Source organism: Acromyrmex echinatior, chromosome 1, assembly GCF_024713525.1.
Source record: "Acromyrmex echinatior isolate Ae372 chromosome 1, ASM2471352v2, whole genome shotgun sequence".
Lineage (NCBI taxonomy): Eukaryota > Metazoa > Arthropoda > Insecta > Hymenoptera > Formicidae > Acromyrmex > Acromyrmex echinatior.
Window position 1 is genome coordinate 20,977,882 of NC_141852.1, and position 25,103 is coordinate 21,002,984.

Consider the following 25,103-nt stretch of genomic DNA (forward strand, 5'->3'; position numbering starts at 1 on the left):
GAAAGTTAAATACGCGTTCACGCCATTTAATAAAATATATACACACACATTTATAATATGTGTATACATATATATCATACATACATATATATATATACGTATACACATATATATCACGATTATATGTATACATATCGCTTTTCTCGTGTCCCGTGCCTGTTGTTTATCTGGCATTTCACTTTTCCACCCTTCCACCCGTGATCTCGGTGCCGTTTTTCCCATGTCTTTCTTTCCCTCCCGCGAATATCCCTTTTGTTATCACTGGGGACGAGTCTCGCGTTGTCGGAACACGTTCTTCTCGCGTTAATATCCCCCCCCCCCTTGTCCCTCCCGACCCATCCCGTTTTACAACTGGCATTGCGTTCCGTTCTCCTTCCGCACTTCGCTTTTAAAGTACGCTTAAATTTACCTAATAACATTATACTCTCACTAGATACATCGCCGTGCGAGGGCAGACAACGTTCACGACATGACATCTCGATCTTCCTGACATGATCTACCCTCGACGAGAGGTATTTCTTTTTTTTTTTTTTTTTTGCTTTTTCTTACTTATTTCCTTTTTCACTTATACAGCCAATTGAATATAATTTTTCGCGGAACCGACACCATTCGGTCGCCGAATAAACCTAATTAATTTTTCTTATTAAGGCTATGCCGCGCAATTTCTCGCAATTTGCAATTTCTCGCACGAATACTGGTTTATATCAGTCTCATATTTCTTCCGCCGAGTCTGGTCGAGCCGAGGACGGGGCGTCTGCGTTCCCTCAAAACGGTCTCCGAGGAAACGCGGGACGACGCGTCGCGGCTCTTCGCCATCGATTCCTCGTCGTCGGCGCCATGTATTTAAACCAGACTCCACGTATAATTTAATGCCAGTTGTACGCTTCTTTTTCGGAGACGAAACGGTACGTCACGTTCATCTTTACGCAAGGAAAACGTGCGCTCGCTGAATAATTCGCTAAATCAGGCGCTCGGCCTCCTTTGGCGTTCTAATTCGTTTTAATCACATAATAAGTGACAATAATTAACAATAACAATTTACAGGAAATCGCGCGCTGCGCGAAAACGCATTTTTTCCATTGGCCTTCGTCGCACTTTTCAATTACTTTTCTTATCTCTTTTCGCAATCACAAATTTCTCTTATAATTAGAATTTAACAAATAATTTTTTTCTATACATGTAAAAAAACAATAACACAAATGTTGCAATATATATTTAAATAAGATATTAAATTCTGTTTGTTCAAATAAAAATGTAAGTACTGTGATTACGATTCTTAATGCAACATTTGATGCTATTGATTAAGAATCGCCGCAATTTCAAAGAAGTTAAATAAAAAAACCAAATTAGCTTTAATTAAAACTTTTGAACAAGATACGAGCGATTATTTCTGTATTGTCTAATTTGCGTTTCATCGCACGAATAATGACGTTTACGACTTCTTTCTCTCCAAATAAAATTTGAGAACTCTCAACGTTGGTCGGAATGAAATCGACTCGGGCCGGTTTTCGACGCAGCCGTATTAATTACAATTACGGAATTATAAAGCAATCGCGTCGTCCACGGACTAGTAACGAACTTACACGCAACGATCAACAACGTCAAAGCAAATTTACATCGCGGCGTCGCGTTACACGCTCGCATTTACCACTAATTTTCGCCCCTCGGCGGGATCCCGAAATCGGGGTGAGCGCACGTTTTCCACCTCGTCTCCCCATGTCGAGCTTTCGCGAGCGAAGCGGCGCGAAACGACTTCGAACAAGAAGGATTTTCACATGTCTCTCTCTCTCTCTCTCTCTCTCTCTCTCTTTGCAGGAATTCAATCCCATTTTGTTAGAGGATAAGGAATCTTTTTTGAGAGACTATCGGTCTTGAACGTTAAAATCTCCCCCCAAGTTCGTCAGAGATCGCGCCGCGTCTCTCGTTTGGCTCGTCTTTTCGTATCGTTAACATACTTCAAATAGTAATATACCTCACAACCATTTTGACAACAATCAACCGTCAACAAAAGAGCGTTCCTACCTCAAAGAACCTTCAAAAGGTGCGCCACCCAGCCAGCGTCGACCTCCGGCGACACTTCCGACTTCGCGTCCTCTTTTTGATTTGCCGGCCGGAAGATGGCCGAATTTCTCCCCCCTCGTCGATGGCCGGAAATCGAGCTTGCCGGCTGACGTATCACATGTTCGAAAACTACGAACCACGTACGCATCGCGATCGTTTCGTCACTCTCGCATTCATTCACAGATCGCACAACAAAATGCCCTTTGATTTCTTTTTTTTTTTTTATCGATCTCGCTCTCGCTTTCCGCGTGCTCTCTCATCCGCGCACTTTCTCACTTTCTTCCCTCTTTCGCTCTCATTCTCACGTTCGCTGTCCAAAACTCTTCTCGCGAATGCATTTCATACATTTCACACGTCATATTTGTCATATGAAAGACGCTCGAAAGGCTTACATGAAATTGGTTTTACCATAATTTTGCACATTATCGTAGACTTTTGCTCCTTTTTACACCGAATTTTCTCGTCGACATGAAAAAGCTTTATCAGCAAAAACTACGTATCCGATGCAATATTCGCAACGAAGTGGAAAATTATCGATAATACGTGACATTCGCTTTAAAAGTCAAACTCGTAACGTTTTACACGATTAGAAGAAATTTTGTACTTTTCCTTTTTTCATGCCGAATGTAGATATTAAAAAAGAATTTAATTAAAATCTGCGCTTTTGGTAATAATCGGTCGGAATGTATCTTCGATAGCATTTTAATATTCTCCGATAATAATATGGAGATTGAGACTGCGTGGACTCCAGCTTCCGATAGTTGAAACCCGGATTTCAGGATAATTTTTTTTTTTTGCCCATAGCCGTATTGGAAAACGTGGTGTTCGATTTCTATGCGCGTTTAAAAGGCTCGAGGATCGGCGTCGAGTTAATAATATCAATCACGATGACTACAGGCAGAAGGATAATCATATTTCATAGATATATTTTATAGATTTCCATATCACGCGTGATTGCTGTTTAATTCCCGAGAGCGCGAATCACGTATTAATAGAACGTTTCTTTTTGTGTTTCTTCCTTCGGAAACCGATAACACAATGCCTCCCGATTAAATCGGATATCCTGACTTGGCATTAACAATTAATAGTATCAATAATCCTTGGTCTTCAATTGGTTTATTGCGCGGCGTCAGATTGGCTCGCTTCTCCAAAATTGATCGCCGTCCAATTAGTAGCAGACGACCGTCGATGAATTTCCACTTCGCCATGCCTCGTCAATTATTACTCGCCTAATTCTCCCCGCGAACGTCCTTCCACAATCGCATCTTGTCACACGAAATGCGCACCGTTCTTTATCTGGCGTTTTCTTTATCTGGCGTCGATTCATCGTCGAATTAACATCATCGATTCGCGCATAAGTCTCGTACCAAGGTAAGACTTTTGGTGCAATGGCGGATTCGATAACGATAAACAAGTTAAACAGTCGATTATAATCCTAAAACACTTCAGATATTACAATAATACATTTCAATCACGTAAAGATATCACGAAATTTTGATTACAAATTGTATTATTAATACCTTTATAGTACAATATCCATTTTTAATTCTTCGAAAAATGTTTCTGTAATTCAGAAAGGCATTGTTTAGGCATTTTAAATTAAGCCCCTGGAGCTGCAAACCCGCCTTTGCTTCGAGATCGTCGTTGACGATGCGATCGACGGGATGAATCGTCGCCCCGTGTCGAACGTTCAAACAAAGTCGTAACGAAAGTAACACTACTAATTATACACTTTAAAAACGATATATCCTAATTACATCATATTACGTTTGTGTACGTTAACTCGGTTCCGAAATTGCTCTCGCCCGGCGCATGTACGCGTACATTTTACGTGTGTACCTTCTTTTCCTATTCCTCGATCGATCAGCGATCGAATACCGGCATAATTCCTTGTATATGAAATTTTTAGATTCTTATGCGATAGACACGACAAAAAGATGTAACTGTTATACTCGTGCGACACAATTTGCGTAAGATACACATTTTTTCGTATCTATAACATAGAAAAATGGCTACATTCGCCGAAATAAAGCCAGTTTCGATCTCTGCTCTCTGATTACCTCGTTCCATCGAAAAACGATCAGTACATTAATTTGCAAATACGTTGTTTTAGCTGTCTCGTACGTGTGCATCTTATATGTGTGTGTGTGTGTGTGTGTGTGTGTGTGTGTGTGTGTATATGTGTAGGCGTGTCGGAATGCCCTGCGATGTCTCGCGATCTTCGCCGTGTTTCCTTCGGCGTGCACTGTCTTTCACGGAACGGGAGTAAGGAAAAGTTTTCGGGCCGGAAGGAGAAAGTGCAAAGGATGCACGGTGACGTGCCCACGCACTTGTATCTTGCTGTCGATACTGCATTTAATCAACCGACCCTCGAGGTGACCCTTAGATAAACCTGTCGCACTGTCGTTGAGCGATGAGATAATATAATCGTCGACGAGATCACGAATGACACGTATGCCTAACATGTCGCATACGTATGGATGTATTTCGCGGTGTGTAGATATATGTCCGTATATGTACACACACGTGTTTGTATACACGATATATATATATATATAAACGACAGCGCCTACCGCAGTAAGAATGATTGATAAAACGATATACAATCGCGATCTAAACAATAAATGGCGACACGTATTTCAGAGATCGTGTGTTATGTGTGTGTATGTTTGTGGTTGCGAGTGGCTTCGTATATATAGTATATATGCATATCTATATACCGCGTTAAACGCGCCTTAAATTTCTCCCTTCCGGTACGAAACGATAATATATAACTGTAAAATCCATGTAGAATATAAAAAATATTCTCTCGCCGCCTCTATCTAACTATATGAAATGCTGCACTAAGACTGTATACTTCGTTACGAACGTATATGCGTGTGTATACCCGCGTGTTCGCGCTTGTGTGTGTGTGTGTGTGTGTGTGTTTGAGTGTGTGAGTCCTGCGAAGAAATGTGTATATGATCATGTTGCTTTACGTACGATTTTCCTTTTCAAGCTTATGGGAAAGTGTTTACGTCTAGATAGGGTGGTGGGTTGGAGCGAGGCGCATCGTCGGATCGAGATCTCTCAATTCTCATCTTGATCAATCCTCCATTGTGTTTCTCTTAATATTAAATATTTTTAATTTTGATTTATACATTGTAATTTTTCGTGCGACCATATTGTCTAAATTTTGTAACTCACTCGGACGCTAATCGTCACGATTGCTCTCGTATTACATTGGCCATAAAAGCAATCTTTCAACGATCATTTGGCATTCGATGGTTCTATTATTGATACATCGATATCGCATGGTACATTGCGCTATAATTTACAGTCAAGACAACAATTATCACAGCGGCACCAATTATATCGATAAGACGGGGCTCTCAAAGTAAAAACGCCTATATAAATAAATAGACATTTATGCGATAATCTAATAACAATCAAAAAAGCCAATGATTAAATCGACTTTTGTTATATTTTTATGCTGTCGTCGAGACGCTCTATTCTTTTTTCGCGCTCGATTAAAACTTCCTTTTTAAGGACGCTGATAACATTACGATTTATCTCGAGTCGAGAGAAATGTTCGATCCTCGATACGCCTCAGACTTAGCTTGGGTACCTTAATAACTAGAAGATACATCGTTTAAATCAAAAGGGGGAGAAAATCCGGGACAAGGGTGTCCGGGAGGGAAAGAGGGGAAGGAAAGGGCGGAGAAATCGAGGGTAGAGCGTAAAGGTCAATCGAGCATCGGACGCTCGATCGAGAAGGTACGAAGGTACGCGATTGTGCGCTGCGGGATACGCTTTATTATCCCGCCTGCGCTGTTGTGTTGTTGTTGTACTTGACGAACGATCACGAAGGGACACGAGAACAAAGAAGTAAGGTACAAAAAAAGACGCGTTGTTAAACGTTACGTCGGCGGGCTGTAACTGACCCGCTCACTACTGCCACCGTTGTAGAGAACCCGGGTCCTCCCATGAGGGATTGAATCGAGAGGGCTGAGGGGTTGAATGGGGTTGAGGGAGTGCTTCGCTTAAGAAACAAGCTTCCGCCGTGCTGGATACAACGATAAAAACGACGGCGCCCGAAAGGCGCGCGCGCTCGATAGCGCCCGCGGTGTTTTATGTTTTTACGCGATAAGACTGGCTCTGCTGCTTGATTAGCTGGGGGATTAATTAACGCCCTGTTTAAATGGGGTGCCCTGGTGGTCGAATCGTCGAAAGGTCGACGACCATCACGTTAGCGACTCGTCGCGCGCGATCGATTCTAAGATTGTTTTCTTCCGCCTTCGGCAAAAAGGCGCGCTTGAAACGAAGGGAAGAGCAATATAAGTATAATTCGATCGGCGTAATAGAATTAAGGTACCCGACCATTACCCTTATGTGTTTAATAATATCGATCCGATCTGTGAGTCGCATTTAAATTTTCTCGCTAACGCGATCGACGGCATTTCGAAGATTCGGACGATTGTTGTGCCTTCAAAACATCTATCGTGTTATATGGATTCATTTGAGGAGTAAAACAATGGATAAATGTACATGGCGGCTATTGATTATACGATCGGCATTTCGATGTTAATGAGAATGTTGACATTTAGTGACTGCAAACGAAAATTAGCAATTTGCCTTCGCCTTGTTACTGAATATAAATCTAGCATTTCTTCTTAAATTGATTCAAAGTGTTTCGCACTGTGTGTGTTTCTCTCGATAATAATGACGCTCGATAATAATGTAGTCGGAGCATCGAGACCAATTTTCGAAACGCCGGTCGTAGATAGCCGCGTGAGAAGTCCGTTAACACTTCTGCGAATAGATAATCATACGATCGTCATCGATGAGTATTTAACGTAGGATCGTGGCTGATTAAAACGGATTTCTAAGCGTGTCCTTGCCTATGAAGAAGAATCGGTCCGATCGACCGGAGATATTAAAACGTGTTCTCAATTTACAGAAAAACGTATATACGTCTACGCGGTATGTACAAATATGATTCGCGCAATCTATATACAACCAAATTAGAATTACGATTTATTTAACGTTGGGCCACATCGTCGTAAAGCAGCGTGGATCTGTAGCTTGATATAGGCTCGCTGTCATCTTATTATCAATATTCACTTCTTATTAGATTTAGATATTATAGATGTATATATAAAAGACAATAAAAAAATTATCTCTATCTTTCTTCAAGATATTTCTTCAACATTTTTTTGGAACATTCCGCAACATTCGACTAATGTTCCCATTAAAATTCTTTACTTGACTGAAATACATGTATATCTTGTTTCGAAAATTTATATTTCTCGTAGCAACTCGTAATTAACTTGTTTCGCTGATTCTGATATTTTTTTTTTTTTTCAATAAAAATCAACGGGTGCCATTCGCGGTTTGTTTTGAATCGAAAGAGAGAACTGTGAGACTTCGCTTACACGTTCCTTCCCATTTCCTTTGTAACGTTCCAATATCTCGGAAGACACGCGTCTTTACGGTGTCTTACCATTGTCGCGCAAGATGAGTACAACGCGCCTTCCGTGCACCTGCCAGGAAATTTGTTGTTCGCGGAAGAGCAACGTGTGTAAACGGGGGAGAGTAAAAGTATTTTCGCGGGACGCGCAATCGGAGACCGCAGACTGTCGTTCAACTGTACGTTCGGTGGTTAAGCGGATCCCGCACACGCGAACATGGCTCTAATTGCTGTTTGCACGCCGATGATATGAAAACAGGAAAAAATGTGTCGATCGATGTTGGATTACAATATGGCAATCTGTTTTTATACATATCGAGCCGAAAAAGGGACGAGAAAAAAGAAAAAGATCGATGCGGAAAAATTCGCAGTCTATACCTCCGCTGGAATGAATTTAAGTAAATTTTTCTACACAGCCACGCACGATCTATCTGTCGACCTCCCGGTGGTCACGTAGACTCGCGCGAGAGCGAGTTGCTGAAAAATACGAGTTAAGAAACACGGTGGAATGATCGTGGAATGACAAAAGACTCGAGAACAACGGAAGATCGATACCATTCGAACGAAATTTGATTCCTTTTGCAAATTTAAAAATTCATACATAAGAAAGATCAAAAATCGAACATTTATTTACGCAGATCGTGAAGGAGATCGTTAGGAAATTAATAATGAGATATCCAGAAATATAATACTCATTTTTTCTCGCCTTCTTTTCCTTCTTTCCCCATTTTCCGTTTTACATTGTTTGACCTCTCGATTATGATCATATAGCTACATATTTATAAACACATGTAATTTTGATTGTTGCTGTAAACGTTCAGCAAAATATTACATTGTGCAGAATATTTAGGAAAGACATTGAAATCTGAACAAATTGACGCGATTAAGTAGTAGAAAATAAATTTAATTTCTCATTGTCTGTGATATATACAGCGAATTCGGTTGCAAACACTAGCGTGAGCACTTAATGAATATAAAAACCGTCATGTACAAATTGATATAGATGTGTATTTAATATAAATATAAACAAGCTAATCACAAAATCCTCAATATACTTAATTATGGTTTGGTAAAATATAGTTTTAGAATTTACAGTATTTACATTTTACTTTTATACTCACAATCAGATTAGATCGATATATAACGGCTTTAATGTGCATCAATGCGTTAGTATGTCCAATCGAATTTACTAATGTAAATATAAATGTAATATGTACATACGTTATGTTTCTTTTTATTGAATTTGATATCTGTAAGATTTTATAAGTTGCTGCATATTATTCAAATATGTTTTTGTTCGTTCGATTTCAGTTTAACAGCACGTACATTTTTTTATATTTTTATTCCGGTCTAAATTGATCAATAAGTGCAAAGTTCGAAAATAGATTTTCAAAAGTGTAAAAGATCATCGCATTGCGTCGATATTCGCATAAGGAATCGTTTTAGTGAAATGAATGATACTTTCAAAATGTCTTCGAAAGCCGAACTCTGTGACAAAACTGATGAGAGAAAAAAAAGAAAAGAAACAATAAATTGCACAATCAATATCGAGCCAAGCGATTTCAAAAATTAATGTATTATTCTATCATTGATAAAAAAAAGCAGATCAAAAAAAGAAGCTACATGGAAAGAACGATTTTGCTGAAAATATCTAAAAATTTAGCTAAATAGATCTAAAAATAATTTCGTTGGACCATTAAAATTATGTAAGTTACCCAAATCGGTTGCTAAAATATCAAAACTTTTGCAGTTATTGTGCTTAAAATTTCTATGATACTATTTTGATTATTCAACAAATTTATTTTAAGTTAAAATTATTTTAGTTCAACAAAATTACTTTCAGATCTGTGTGTATCTAGTTAAATTTTTAGAAAAATAGTTCTTTCATATACAATTTTCAAAACTATAGCTTCTTTTTTAGACTGCTTTCTTTTAACTAATGCAAAACTTGTTAGAAAATTTTGTGCTGTGTAAGAACGTTTTTTATTTATTGTTTTCGATAAAAAATAACCTTTATGGACGATGATTAATTAAGATTATAAAGAAAGGATGCTCTCAGAACTGCGCGAGCAAAACGGATATTGATCGTCGATTCCATACGGATATTTAATGACAGCGATAATGCATAACGATGATGACGATGATGATAGTGATGACGATGATGAGGATGATAAAGTTGAGGGTGATAATGATGATGTCGGTCAACCGTCGTCGTCAGCGAACATTTGATCGGCGCGTATACGTATGCATACATACATATGTATGTCGTAATAAGTAAGTCGTATGTACCTACGTTATCTGTTGGTTTTGACGCACGCGATCCGACAAACCACCCACGAATCTCTGCGCGAACACGCATATACAAATGCAGATGCATTTGTATATGTAGATATCCCAGTCGCGTCGGCTTTGCATATAATCACGTACGTGATCGTTTCAGCAATATCCGCGCACATATATGTATATATGTATAAAGTTTTAATTTTTATCTTTTATCTTTCCCCTCCGGAACCGATGTAAGTCTATTGGACCAATTCAATTATAAATGTTTTTGACAAAAATGTCAATTCAAATTTCTTTATGTTTATAAATCTGTAAATTTGGATTGTTTTTATTAAAATATACTAGGATTCATTTTTTTATATGCTATAGAATTTCTTTGAAATTAATTAGTACTTTTTAAATGATATAAATTAAACGAATCTTATAGACTCAACGTCATAAGAAGCTCAGTTTTTCTTATTAACTTATAATTAGACTTACCTGATGATAATGTAAAAATTGTATTTGTCTAGCTACAGTTAATTACTAAAGTAGTGGTTTTGTAGTAAATAACTTTTAAAGTTGTCATTACAAAATCTATCAGTTTAGTAATTAATTGTAGTTAAAAAAACAATTTTTATTTTATCATCAAGCTAAGCTTAGATACCATAAATTAATCAGGAAATGGAAAATCAAGCCTAACAATGAATGTTGAATTATGAATTTTGGCGTCAGCTCCAGAGGATTAAATTACGCGTGTTACGTATGCAATAATTTTCAATATGTTTATATATTTATCTAAATATTATATCATATTAGATTCAGGTATTGTATTATGTCCGCTATATATATGTATATGTGAAGATGGATACGCGTGATATTTGTGTGTGCCTCACGCTCGTATGCAGTTGTCATCCATACTCACGCGGGCATACACTTCCGGGACGTACGTTCGTACACTTCATCCGCATACGCACGTACCAGTCGCCTTCACAACAATAATCACGTGACAATAATAATAATGATAATAATGATGATAATCACTCTTCGGCGCTAATCGCTATCGCGACGGCAATTAATGCGCACAATCAATGAACCAGTTAATGAATATGCTTACGCCTACGTATACTTAATTATACACAATCATAATGATAATTATATAATGGTAATTACACGTATGCATGCTCTGGATCTATCGCCGATCAACGAATATATTTCCTTATATGCTGACGTACCCTAATGATCGATCGCGAGTGGGAACACGACACGGCATTGCTCCTTCCTCGGTTGTAACAGATCGGGGACAATCGATTCCGTCTGCTGTCTTCAAATTCTTCCCTCGAGATATACTAAATTGCATGATCAAGAGACATCGTTATGACAACGCAACGCGGAATTAATGAGGACAGCAAGGAATATAATATTCTGGATAAAGCGTCTGCTATTAAGGTTTTGTTGAAAAATAAATCCGATCGAATGTCGTAAATTATAAATCAGTTTTGTAACAAAAATATTCCTTCGACAAGAATCTTTTTTTTTCGACTTGAAAATATTTCTGACGTGTCTCCAAGCTTTTTTCATTGTAATTTAATATGCGATTTCGTGTCGTATTTATTCAGCTTGTTTCAGCCATTTGACGCCCAATATGTAGTATTTTAGTCAGTTAAATTATTATCGAACTGTTTTAAAGTCAATTTAAAAATTCTAACATGAAATTCTTCTATTAATATCGAATCGTACGACACGTTATTTTTAAATCTGTATTAAAAAACGATATATATATATATATATATAAACAATTTTAAAATTTTAGAAATGTCTGATGAATAGTAGTTTCAATTACTTTTATGGTCTATTTCGGGAATATCAAATCTGAAGATTTTTTTATGTGAAATCATAATTTAATAACAGCATGTGAACTATAATCTGAAAAATTATCAAACTGCTAGATAAAAACTCTATTTAAATCCGATGATGGTAATCGAAGTAAACTATTATCGAAGTAAATTGTTATAATCGAAATAAACTGTTATTCTACGAACAGAATTTTCGGTGTAAAGATTTTTAATTGCAAAGTAGCTATTGAAAAATCTCATGTATTTATATTTACATAAACACACGAAAGACGCCCGTTTCTCATAAAAATTATATAATAGCATTCTCTTATTTTCCCGTCAAGCCTTTCCTGCCGTAGGGCCCTTACGCGAATGTCTCACGTCATTCGCTTCAAGCTTCTCCTGCTGCTTTACGACGATCACCCTGGTACTGTTTAACCTGGCGTACCCCTAACTTCGCGTTAGCATCTTTTTAGTTTTTCCTTAAGAGCATATAAAAAGTCGTGTGGCACATTGACGGTTGGAATGTTATTTTGTCTTCATTAAATTTATAATAAGAATCATAATAATTAATAATAGTAGTAATATAGTACTTTTCGGTGTTATTAATAATATTGTTTTATGTATCGTTTAATAATAATAATAATCATAAGAATCATAATAATAATAATAATTAATATATTTTATATATAATATACCTTTCTGTGTTTATACTATAGTAGTTTGTTTCCTCTGCACTTATTTATTTATATATTCTGCATCTGACTGCGGGTTTTGATTTGTGGGAAACTTCGCTCGGCCTCGCGACGCCGCGATCGACGACTATCCATGCCGGGATATCGCGCGCGATTGATCGACAGAAAGATCCCGACGTCCCTTCGCCACTGTCTCTATCGCGATCGCGCGATGGCTCCCTGAGCGAACGTTCGAACGTTTGTCAGAGTCTGTCGAGCGTTTCTGCGACGTGTGAGTACGCGAAATCGCTGCGGGATCGTCGATCCGCCCATGAATCGACCGATCGCGACTCGAGGCCGAGGCGATCCTTGTTTTTGCATTGCTCTTCGTGGCATCTGCATTAGCGTAAATCACTGCTGGATATATGTATATGACGTAGAGACTTTTAGTAATCTGTACTTGTTACATTTGTTCCTTTTTCCTACTTTGTTTGCTTTGCCGCGCGGCGACCGTTGCGAGCGCCGCGATCGCTACGGGCGATCGTAGCCGCGGCCGCCACGCGATCGCCGCTGCGTGCCCTGATGCTGAGAGAAATGTCTATTGTTGTCTGTAAGTGTGTATATGTTATTGCCGGTTATTTATTTTTGCTTTGCTCGCTGAGCACCGGGCGAGTATTCAGCCCGGTGCGTGTACAGGTGTGCTAGCTCAATCCAGGATCGACGATTGCTCCGATTAATCTAGAAACGCGCGCCGTGCGCCGTGCGTCGCTTTCGATCTCTAATCTACCGATTGGACCCGATTTGAGGTTCCGTGTCAGTCTTGAAGGAGAACCAAACTGGATGTTTCGAAGTAGAACAAACGATGAATCAATTGTTACAACGAACAATGCAATTAATCATTCAAATTCGCACGATTGAATTCCCGTTGGATTATTCGATACCGAGAACACCCCGCGTTCCCATCAACCGACCGGTTCCTCGTGATATGCTCCATTATCGATTGGTCGTACTAATCGTCGCACGTACTATCTAGCGAACTTTATTATTCGCGTTTATCGCGATCGTAGCAACCCGTCGATCCCGTCTCGGCGGCCCGTCTGTTACTGTAAGGAGACGACTGGTATCGGGAGGCTTGTTGCAATGTTGTTGTAGCTATAATGTTAGAGAGCAGACTGCGTGTACTGTTATTTCTGGTATACTGTTTCGCGTGTCGCTGAGTATGCGAATGCGGCCGGAGGGAATTAGCTGCGGGTGAAAGCTGTAATAAGAGCGTGGGATTGCGCGGAGATTTCCGTTGGCGGGGTGGGGGTGGGGGGGTTAATCCTGTTGTAAGGGTTGTTTGGGGTGGTGCGGAGGAAGGGCTCGGGGACCTTCCGAGGATCGGATGCTTAGTTTCCTTAAATCACCTCTCCCTCGATTATAGTCACTTTTCTTAATTAATCATTAAAACCATTGTTGCCCGTAAAGGAGACCCGACCTGGCTGCTTTCGGAATTGTCTTCGCCGAGACCGAACAATAAAAAGCACGCGCGAGACGAGAGAACTTATGCGTTTTTTTTTTCTCTCTCTCAGCGTGTGTATATGTCTTTTGATTGATTTATTACCGGTGATTCAGCGTACTTGGTCCGTAAACTAATTGGTCGTACTTTGAAGCTCTCCGGCGTATTCAGGTCTACGACGTTTTGGTACTAGCATTTGATTAGAGTACCGACGATCGATTTTCCGATATGTAATTCGATTTTACAATAATTAAAGAATGTGCTTACCTCTGCACACTCATGTTTTTTGTAATTTTCAAATAATAGTTAAAAATTAAATGAAAACATCTTGAAGATTAGAATTTAGTTAATTAGAATTTGTTTCAAAGGAAAGGCACGAAAATGCCTCTCCTCTTTCGATTTAAATGAGCTCTAAATATATTATTTTTTAGGCAAAAATAGGAAATAGATTTTTTTATACGTGCCCGTTTGCATGTTTAAAGGCGAAACATTTCTTTAAAAAAATCGGTTTCAAAATTCAATTTAAAAGTGAATATTGTCAAAACTATGAAAGAAAAAATGTTTGTGAAATAAAAATTGAATGGAGTGCCTAATAATTATAATTTAAAAATATTTTTTTATTCTTTTGTATACGTTACCTACTACTTTCGTATACGTTACTACTTTTGTATACGTATAAAGTTATTTTCCGAAATATTATTAACATGAATGAATTACAAATGCTTCTATATGCCTCTACACAATTCGTACTCATTTATGTACTCAATTCTTCACACAATACGTTCTGCTCGCATTTTCACGTGACAAAAGATAAAGATAGAAACAAATCTATTTTGGAACGTTTCTGCGTATAATAACGGAAGTTTTTATCGCGTACGACTAGACAACACTTATACGGAACATTGAAATAGATCATAGCCGAGATTGAAAGTCGAATAATTGAATGACACATACGCAGCGAAATTATGCATATTTTTTATGTAACATCATCAGTTAAATTATGCAGATGCAAAAACTATAATGTTGCATTTATATGATACTTTCATGTACAAAAAATCATACGAAATTATAAATTCATTAATGTCACGTTGTTTGAATTCAAAGCCAACGAGGGAAATCAAATTATAAGAAAATTGTAGGTCATAGACGATTGAAGGTAAAAAGAATGTGTTGAAGGTAACATTAGTATGTAGATATATGTCACTGAATAAGCAGTAATATAAAATACTGCAACTAAGCAAATGTTATCAGTACACGACATCGTGTTTCAGTCGCTACGACTATGTAAGTCTAATATTTAAAAATTTATTTAAATATTTATACTTTTTATATAATTTTATTTTCCGCTTGTAAAAATAACTTAATATATGAAATTCTTATTTATCGTGTTTTTATTATAATACTACACAAGATACAATATACATTACATATACTTTAAAAATAAATTAAAATATTTATCTTAAATATACAAACAATATAAGTACAATAAGTATGCAATAAAGCATTATTATTCTTTAAATTATTATTTTTATCTTAAAAGAGGTGTGTGTGTGTGTATATATATATATATATATATATATATATATATATATATATTATATATATATATATACCATTATTTCTATCATTCTACCATTTATTATGTATAATTTTTTATGTGAAATACAATTCAATCCAGAAAAAGTGTTAAATTTATCTAAAACTTTTATTACAAATATAGAAATAAAAGAAAAAATAGAAAATATACTACAAGGAATATATAAGAATAGATTTTAATTGAAAAAAAAAAATCTTTTGATTTTTTGAAAATTTTTTTGATATTCTAAATGTAGAATTAATAAAATAAAAATAAAAAAAGAAAGATCGATTATGTTAAAGAAATATGTAAAATTATGATATAGCAATCGAATATAAATAAGAGCCTTGGAATATCAGAAATTTGATGATACAATCAAAGTCACTCGACAACGTAAAACATAGATTTTGAAAAGTAACATTACTATGTCAATTGCAAATATGGAAGAAAAAAATAAAATAAAGATATATGTAGAACTAGATTGAAAAAACTGAAAGAAATTTTATCGTACACATTAAATAAATTCCAAAAAAGTATTAAACAAAGAAATAATTATTCATGACATTGCTCGATGGATCCTCAAAGCGCAATAAAAGATTAACGTTCCAGAATTTACAATATCACATCAATAGATAAAAAATTTGAGATAGTATACAATATTATATTCAAAGTCACAAAATTTTTAATAAAAAAACTATTCAATTAAAAGAATATTTAGAAGCAGACAAAAATAAGTTTATTGAAAATGTTAAATATTATATTATATACACGTTAAATTTCCAAAAATTCATAAGGCGTGTAATATAATATTGTATTTTCAATAAACTTATTGCTTTCTGCTTCCAGATGTTCTTTCAATTGAATAATTTAAATTTGTGACTTTTCAGAATACAATATTATGTCATCTTAAGCTTTTTTACTTTTTTTTATTGATGTAATACTGTAAATCCTGTAAATTAATCTCCTGTTGCGTTTTGAAAACTCATCGAGCAATATCAATGTTATAAATAACTGCTCCTTTCCTTAGACTTTCTTGGAATTTATTCAATGTGTACGATGAAATTTTTTGTTAACTTTTCCATTGTAGTTTTGATCTTGTTTACTTTTTCTGTCCATTTTCTTAATTAATATAGTCATATTACTTTTCAAAATTTATGTTTTACGTTTTACGTTATTAAGCCTAATTGTTATCAGATTTCCACAGCTCTTCTTTTATATTTCGGTTTTCATATTTTTATATTTTGATTGGTATATACATCATTTATAAATTTGATTAAAATAATATTCTTTTATTTTATTCTTCCTGTTCTATTAATTCTACTTCTGGTATATCAAAAGAATTTTCAAAATCAAGAAATTCTTTTTCTTCAATTTCAAATTTATTCCTTTTATATTTCTTGTAGCATATTTTCTATTTTCTCGTTTATTTTTTTATATTTGTAATAGGAGTTTCAGGCAAATTTAAATAAGAAGCAGTAAATAGAATCAGCATTACTATTTTTCGGATTAAATTGAATTTTATCTTAAAAATATTATACATAATTGTAGACATATACATATCTTTTAAAATAAAAATATTGATTATATTAAGAAAATAGTTACTTTACTATATGTTTATTGTATTTAAAGTGACAAGTATATATTATATATATATATTGAATCTTTATTCTTTCTGTAAAAAACTTAAGAATAAAAATAATTTTATATGAACATTGGTATGTAATGTATGATGTCTGTTATATATTTTCCCACAAAAGTAATATCAAATTAAGTATTAAAAGAAAATATTTGCATAGTAATATAAACGCGACAAATAAGAATTTCATATAATTTATTTTTACAAGTTAAAAATAAAATTATTATGTAAAGTATAAATATAAGTATAATACAAATTTTTTAAATATCAGTATATTTACAAAGTCGTAGCATACTAAGAGACTAATACTCGATATCGGGTACCGAATTAACGTTCGTATAGAGACAGCATTTCATGCTATTGCTTACTCAACAATATATGTCTACATTGTGTATCAACTTTACTTCCAACATTCTCAGAATCATTCAATATTTTTACCTTCAATAGTCTTTAACCTTTAATTTTCATTCTATTCTTTGTGATTTTCTCTCGTTGGCTTTAAACCAAAGTAACACGACACTAAAAAATTTACAATTTCGTAAAATATTAATTTCATTTGTATATATATGAAACAATTGACATAATTAATATAAATGCAATATGTATTCCAGTCTTTGTATCTACATAATTTAACTAGTGATGTCACATAAAAAAATGTGCATAATTTCGTTGTGCCTGCATTATTTAACTTTTATTTAAATCATTTTTTTCCTGTCATTCATAGCCGATGTATTCGCTTCAAAATAGAATAACCGATTTTTGTTTAGAAGTGTTTCACCCTTTAAAAGTGTAAAATATAAAAAAGGATACGTATAAAAAACTTGTCTTTTATTTTTTCTAAAAGAATAACGTATTCAAAACTCATTAAGATTAAAGGTAGACATTTTTGTGCATTCCCTGTCAGATATTTTCATGATGTATCTTTAAATGTTTGCGATCGAATCTCGTTATATTTTTCATGTAAATTCGATAATATTATGTGATATAAATAATAACAGAAATATTAGATAACTTTTGTTTCCTCGACAGTATCGGCACTCATCGTCGACGAAAAAGTTCTCGTCTCATGATGTGGTTCGGCTTATTATGATCTTGGCGATTTGCGCAGTTAGGCCGGGTCTGGCGATAGTGATAGCATATAGAAAAAGAAGAACACGATATATAAACAACCAAAGCGCCAAACTACGAGTACCATCGATGCTAGCTGCGTAGTACCAGCGCCATTTACCTAATCGCTACTAGTCGAAAAGTCTAGGCTGAGTCGGTGCCGGAAACGATCGCCTCCGATCGGCCTTTTAGCGAAAATGAGATCTACGACTGTCGAAAACATAATTTCGATACTTTTATAAATTTTTTTTCAACAATTTTAAACCAATAATTTTAGAATCACATTTGAAAGATTGAAGATTAAAAACTGTTTTGCGAATTATTAACAGATCGAGTTTAATTTAGCCGACAGCGAAGAAACTAAAAGAAATTAAAAAACGATATTAAATTAAAAGATCGATACAATTTGTTCTATAAACTGTGATTGATTATACACAGTAAATTAACAGATAAGTCATTGTACATACATAATCCAATTAGTGCATGAAGAATTATCAACCTGCTATTTCACGCAATTTTGCTCCTTGCAATTTGGGAAGTAGAATTAGCTTGTATTCATTTTAGCTAATTAAAAATGCAAGAAACGTAGAATTTCGTCTTTGAAGGATGTCTCGGGATTATCCGAATAGCACGGAAACGAAATATAAAACGAAAATATACAATCTCGCGGAGAGCTCGTTCATTTCCAGCTGTCGCGAGTTGCACTCGGGGACACTCTCGGCAGTCGCGATACGAAGAAGCTTTCGCCTTCTTCGCGGCCCCTCGGAGACGAGATTTCAGCACCGGTTTCCCCATGTTGCCATTCTCGCGTTGAAATCTTCCGACTTGTTCGTCGTATATCTATCTATCCTATCTATGATACGTGTGTCCGCCATCCGACGTCGAGACGACGGCGGCGATTCGCCCAGTTGAACACAATTCGGTCGGTACTCCGTTTCTATTTTTTTTTTCCTCTCTTAATTAATTTTAACGGTCTCCAATACGCATGCGGTCGATCAGCGTATACGATGCTGCTTGCTCGTCGAGCCATTTTGTGCCTTTAGAGTCACTTCGTGACTGAAAAAAGCTTACGGATTACAAGTTTATTAAAGCCGATCAGGAAGGTACCGAGTCCTCGACCGACAACGGAGGAGACTTTTTCGATTTACTACATTGGTTCAGGCGAACTCGCGTGGACTTGTCGACTCGTGAACGCGCGGATCTTCCTCCAAATTTTAGATTATATCCTTCAATTTTTTCATTAACTAATAATTGTTCATAATGTTTCTATATATTTTTATACGCGTATACAATAATTTGTAGTTTAAAATTGTAAAATATAATAAACAAATTGTTTGTTCTTATCAACGAAATAAATCGTGTCATTATTAACAACCACGCATTATTAGCAATCATGCAAACAAAAGATATGTATAAGGATAGGCAGTATTATAATGATTCATTTTAATACAAATTTAATTACAATCACACACACACACACACACACACACACACACACAAGAGTAAGTTTACGCTTTCAATCAAATAAATATAATTTTTATAAATAGACAAATATTAATTTCCAATCAAATAAATACTTTTCCTATTATAATGATATGCTTTTGATGATAATTTTACGGAAATTGTATTTTTAAGTAATAAAAAATTGATTCATGCTGTAATTAATATTTTTCAAAAAAAAGCATAACTTAAAAATAAAGCAAAGATCATTAATAATGAACACGGAATTATGACAATGGCGATGAAATATCATCCCTAGAGTGAAACTCGAGCGAAATCAATCACACGGAATAATCTTGATTATCTCAACGGTATCAGGAAATAGGAACACGTATACGCAACCGATAATTTAGATTAAGCACAAAATGATTATTCTTTGCTACACTTGAAACACGTCTAAATGTCTCATCAATTTTAAAGAAAGATCCGCGCGTACGCGAGGGAAGACCTTTTTTTGTCGAATCGACGTCGGTCACTTGATTGCGTATATATGTCTCATGTATGTGTACATGTTGTGTATTCATGTATGCGTGTATTGCTTGTGTGTGCGTGTATCCCTATATGAATGACAGGCCAGCTCTTCGTTGATCACGAAAATCCCAACATTCGAGAATGCGCGTGAATTGAAAATAGAATTTAAAAAACGGTAACTTAGCGCGTAACAGCTCGTTTTATTCCATTTTTTTCTCAACGTGTGTCTCGTGTGTACGTGTGTGTATTTAATGAGTGAATGCGTGTGAGTGTGGATCCTGTTCGTGTACCTAATTGCACTTATTCGAAAAAACGGAACATAAGGTTGAACACAAGATGGCGGCCGGACGGCCCTGGAACGTATGTGTAGGTAATATACACCCTTGTTTAAATTTACTTTAATAAGAAACTCTATATACCGCTTTTGTCTCTATCGCGTTCGCTCTGTCGCCTCCGGTCAAGCGCGCTCAAACTAAATCCGTTTGCTGCTACGATAGTCTCATCTATTTTCGTTCGTGCTACTGTGCAAGTCGTAAAAACGTAACTTCATAACTTAGGCACAATTTGGAACTGTTTAGACCATTTTCACACGACCTCGTTCGCTGACGCCCGTGTGTCTGTCGAGTGTGAAGACGAGACATTCTATTTACGACGCCGACGGTAAAATAACATATAATATAACAAAAACTTGAAAATAAAAATATCGATAATTGTTAAAATTGAATGTTTCAATCTTGATGCACTTTTTCAGGTTAAGTAACCGATTATAGTACAATGATTTCATTACTATTATCACACATTTTAACATGTTTAGTAATTTAAAAATAGCTAAAATAATTACCGACATTTTTTACACATTTACACTCGTATTTGAAATAATATATATTACGTAAAAGATATATGCAATACTTTTACTATTAAAATTTAAATTTTTAAATAAACTCACTGCCTCGAAAAAAAAATTGTACTCTCGAATAAATTAGTATTTTTTTTATTGAATTATTTTTTATTCAATTATTGGCCAATTATATATAATTAATAAAGGGCAAGCAAAGATAGTAAGGCCGAATGAAATTTAATCACTCATTTGAGGAAGCAAGTCACAAATGTCTCTTTGTGCTCACATTCGTGACACACGAGCGTCTCTCGCTGGAACCATACCAAACGTGACAATATTGTGAGGTAGCTGACATTGAGCCGTTTCAGGGCCAATCGGACCAAATCTTCCAGTTTTCCATTATCCAGAATCGCGTTCGAATCCCATTCTACCTTCACGCGAACTGAAAGGGCGCTCGAGAGGGTCTCAATTCTCTCTCTCCTCCCTCTCATAAAGAAGCGAATGGAGAAAGAAAACGTGAGAATCCCTTCGTTTCCTCTCGTTCTGCCGATCGAGGCTCGATGAAAGCGGAAAGAGCACGCGCGCGAGAACGTAAAAAGATGTGCAAATGAAAACGCAAAAACGGGAATCTTTGGACCCGACTTTCCGAGCGATGCCCGCCATCTTGGTCCCGTCTGACCACCGGTGTGGATCAACGTAATTTCGCGATCACGCTTCTTCCATCTTCCTTCCTTCCTATTTATCTATCTATCTATCTTTCTCGCTCTCTTTCACTCTTTTTTTTACTCTCGCTCTCTTTCTCCCCCTCTCTTTCCCCTACTTGCTCGTTTTGTCCCGTTAGTTCTCGGTTTGCCTTCTTACTCGTTTTTACTTTGTCTTCGCGCACACCATAATTACAATAGTCTTTATTCTTTTTATATATATAATATATATATAATATATATCCGTAATCTTATTACATATATACTAGCTGGTTACAATAATTTGTGAAAAATATACATCAAAATTTTGTTACTTTTTACATCACAGATATTTTAATATAATATATCATCTTTTAATTCTTAAAGATTTCTGTTCCTCCCCGTATATTCGACCAATCCGTCACTCGCCGGATTGTTTAGCGTATCGCCCGCGACGAAGGGAGAGACGACAGGATGTACAAGCGCGAACGGAGCGAAGAACTAAAGGATTCTTTTGAATTCTTCGATCGCGAAGAACAAATTTACATATTAAGATATTTTTTATGCATGCGTTTTATTGCATCGCAGTACCATAATTACCGTGTATTTCAAACAACAAAATTTCTAAGGTAACAAATATCTTAAAAAAAAAAAACATAACGGAGGGGCATTTAAAAGACATCCTGATTTTTCGAATGTCTTTTAGACGTCTTTCGCATTTCTTCTAGATTTTTGCATTTTCTTCGAATAATAATTTCGAATATGCATTTTAGAGATAACGTTACAGAAAACGTCGAATTTCTTAGTAATTGTCTTCGGAATCGAACGAGAATTGCCATTGCACGGCACACGAATGGAAACGCGTGCATAAAAGAAACCTTAAGCTCGATTTCTCAATAACATGGAGAACAACGATACGATTTCGACTTGAGAGAAGCTTCCGTCATGCCTTCGTCCCGCCGTCTCCCCCAAAAAATAAAGAACGAAAAGATCGACAGTGCTTCAACAATCGCGTCTACAACGGTACATGCCTAGCCTCGAGTTCTCTCATATCCCTTTCCCCGACGATCGCGCGTAGCAAATTTCTAAAGAAAGAACGGTAGTTCCTCTATAGATTTTACTCGAAGGAAGTCGCCAAAAAGATAGACAAATATCTCCCTCGACGTCAATAATCCCTCCCTTCTTGCGTGAAGGAACGAGACCTTCTCTCGCGTCTCATCGATCGCTCGTCCGGATGGCGATCGCGCTTTATCGCGAAATCGCTATGAGTGTTTTATAAGTATCGCGCCAGTATGAGAATCTTCGACGTTGCCGCGAGAGAAAAAAGTGACGTATGTATATGCGGGCGTCTGTAGGTAGTCTAAACTGTTATGGCAGACACGTCGATGTGTCACTGGGAGATCATTACGCGGACGTATCATTAATTACGTCGTCGATCGTACTAATTGTCGCGACCTAATCGTCCCTAAACTACGCGGGCGAGCCTTACGCGTATTGTTCTTCAGTCCGCATCGTCGAAAATCACCTCCTTGGTTGCAACGTACACGTATAATACGTGCCTTGCATGATTAATGATTAATTTCATCAATACATTATAGTCTTGTCTATTTTTTAAATTTACTCGTAGATAACACGCAGATATAACAAATATTTTATATCTTCAAAAAATATAGTTAATCATTTTCAAAGAATTTTAATCACACAAACAACAAATTATTATTTTATTTTTCACCGAACATTAATTATACTAGATTTATAAAGACATCTAATGAAAGGATTCCATTCATTGCCTAATTTTAACCATTCTTAATTGCAATGTTCTTAATTGTAACGTTACTCTCTTTTATTCCGGCCAATTTTCGTCTAGCTAACGAATATGTGTGAAAATTACAGGTACCAATTGAATAACACATTCTATAGAGAGAAAACCACCAATAATTTGATCGTCGTCTGCTTCCCGAATTTGATCCAATTACAAGCAACGATGAAAAGGACAGGTATCCGTAGTAACTGCGAATTATTTTCGGCGACACGGACATCGGACGCGAATGGCCTCGTTTGTCCCACATTTGCCTGCGCGCTTTCTAACTTCCCTTGGTGTATCATCTTTTCTTTCGCGATAAAAAAGAAATACCGAAAGACGTACCGCGTTGCACCAGATGGATCGTGGAGATTTGAGATCCGCCGATTATAGACCGCACTAAACGTCGCGACGAAACATCGTAACCGTAATTGAATTAACGACAATCATAGTGTACGCACGTTTACTATCATCCGCACGATAAATATCATTTTTTCACATCTAACGATAAATCTTTCGATAAAGGATATCGGGCTTGAATTTCTGGGTGTATCGGTGATGCGAATTTGCGGGTATAGGTTTCTGGGTGGGCTTTGGATTGTGGGAGGGTGATAAAGGGATAAGTGAGTTAGTAGTCGGAACAAGTGTATAAACATATTCCCCTCCTTTTCGCATAATAATGCCTGGTGAACGTTTAGAAAAAGACTTCGAGGCATCGAATAGGACAGATCACACCGAGTGATTTATATACTTCATCAAAGGTGTGTCTGCGAGGAAGTGAGGAGTAGGTGAGGAATAAAAGGGAAGAGAGACACAGGCGGTGGTGTGGTGGTGGACAGTTAAAAAGTGACTTAGCGGACACAGGGCGAAGGAAGGTTTAAATTTACGTTTACACACAATCATAATTAGCTTGCATTTCGCTTTGTTGCTGTTCAGCTTGTTTTTTTTTTAACCCTAAGGAGACCTTAACGTTTACACTCAATAACTTGTTTCCGCGTTTACGCGCGCTTTCTTTAAAGTTACATTATTCACGGTTTTTTGCTTTAAATAGGGTAAATTTTAAGTTTAGTTCCAAAAAACACCGAGAGAGTAGCCTTGCCTATATGGTTTACTTTTTTCGTAGGTATAATTTTTTTTGCATTAATAAGGAATTTTTGCATTTTTAAAACACCGAACATACATGCCTTATACTTTATGTACAGCCTAGAGTCTTTCAGTCGTTACTTTTAAAGAGAGTCATGAGATGAGTGCGTGTGGATCATCCTTTTTCACTTCTGCTGCTCTATCCTCCTCTTTTCTGTATATTTATTCGCGTCATTTTCCCGCAACTACGCTCGACTATGCGAGAAAAATAGGAAATCCTGGCCCGCACTACAGTACCATTTTATTTTTCTTTTTGTCGCCGTTTTCTCGCGTTCGTCTGGCCTCCGATCCTTCCTACTCTGACTTTCGTCTCTGTCAATTTCGTCTTGGTCCAACGGTCTGCCTGCTATATTAACTGAAATGACGAAATCACCATTTTAATACTAATCGCGGATCATCTCTCTATAAAATTCAATTTTACCCGAAAGTGATGCGAAGCCAGTCGCGCACGTCGTTAAATTATTTAGGAAATATAAGAAAATTTCAATTTTCAATTATACAACTTCAATATTTTTTTATAAGGGTATTTCCTTCAGAAAATATATATTAATTCTAAGTAAAGTTATCCAGTT

The 25,103-nt window shown here is 36.2% G+C and overlaps 1 protein-coding gene across 3 annotated transcripts in view; it reads right to left on the minus strand.

Moving 5' to 3' along the window:
- The window catches only part of Eip93F (Ecdysone-induced protein 93F), a 161,709-nt gene that overhangs the window by 4,933 nt on the left and 131,673 nt on the right, over positions 1-25,103 (minus strand). Inside the window, exon 11 of one of the 3 annotated variants that reach the window (XM_087406081.1) lies at positions 19,033-24,886. The exons of the other annotated variants lie outside the window; for them this stretch is intronic. The gene's annotated coding sequence lies outside the window, so the exon portion shown is untranslated. Of the gene's footprint in view, positions 1-19,032; positions 24,887-25,103 lie in introns of those variants that run through there. 3 annotated transcript variants of the gene reach the window in all.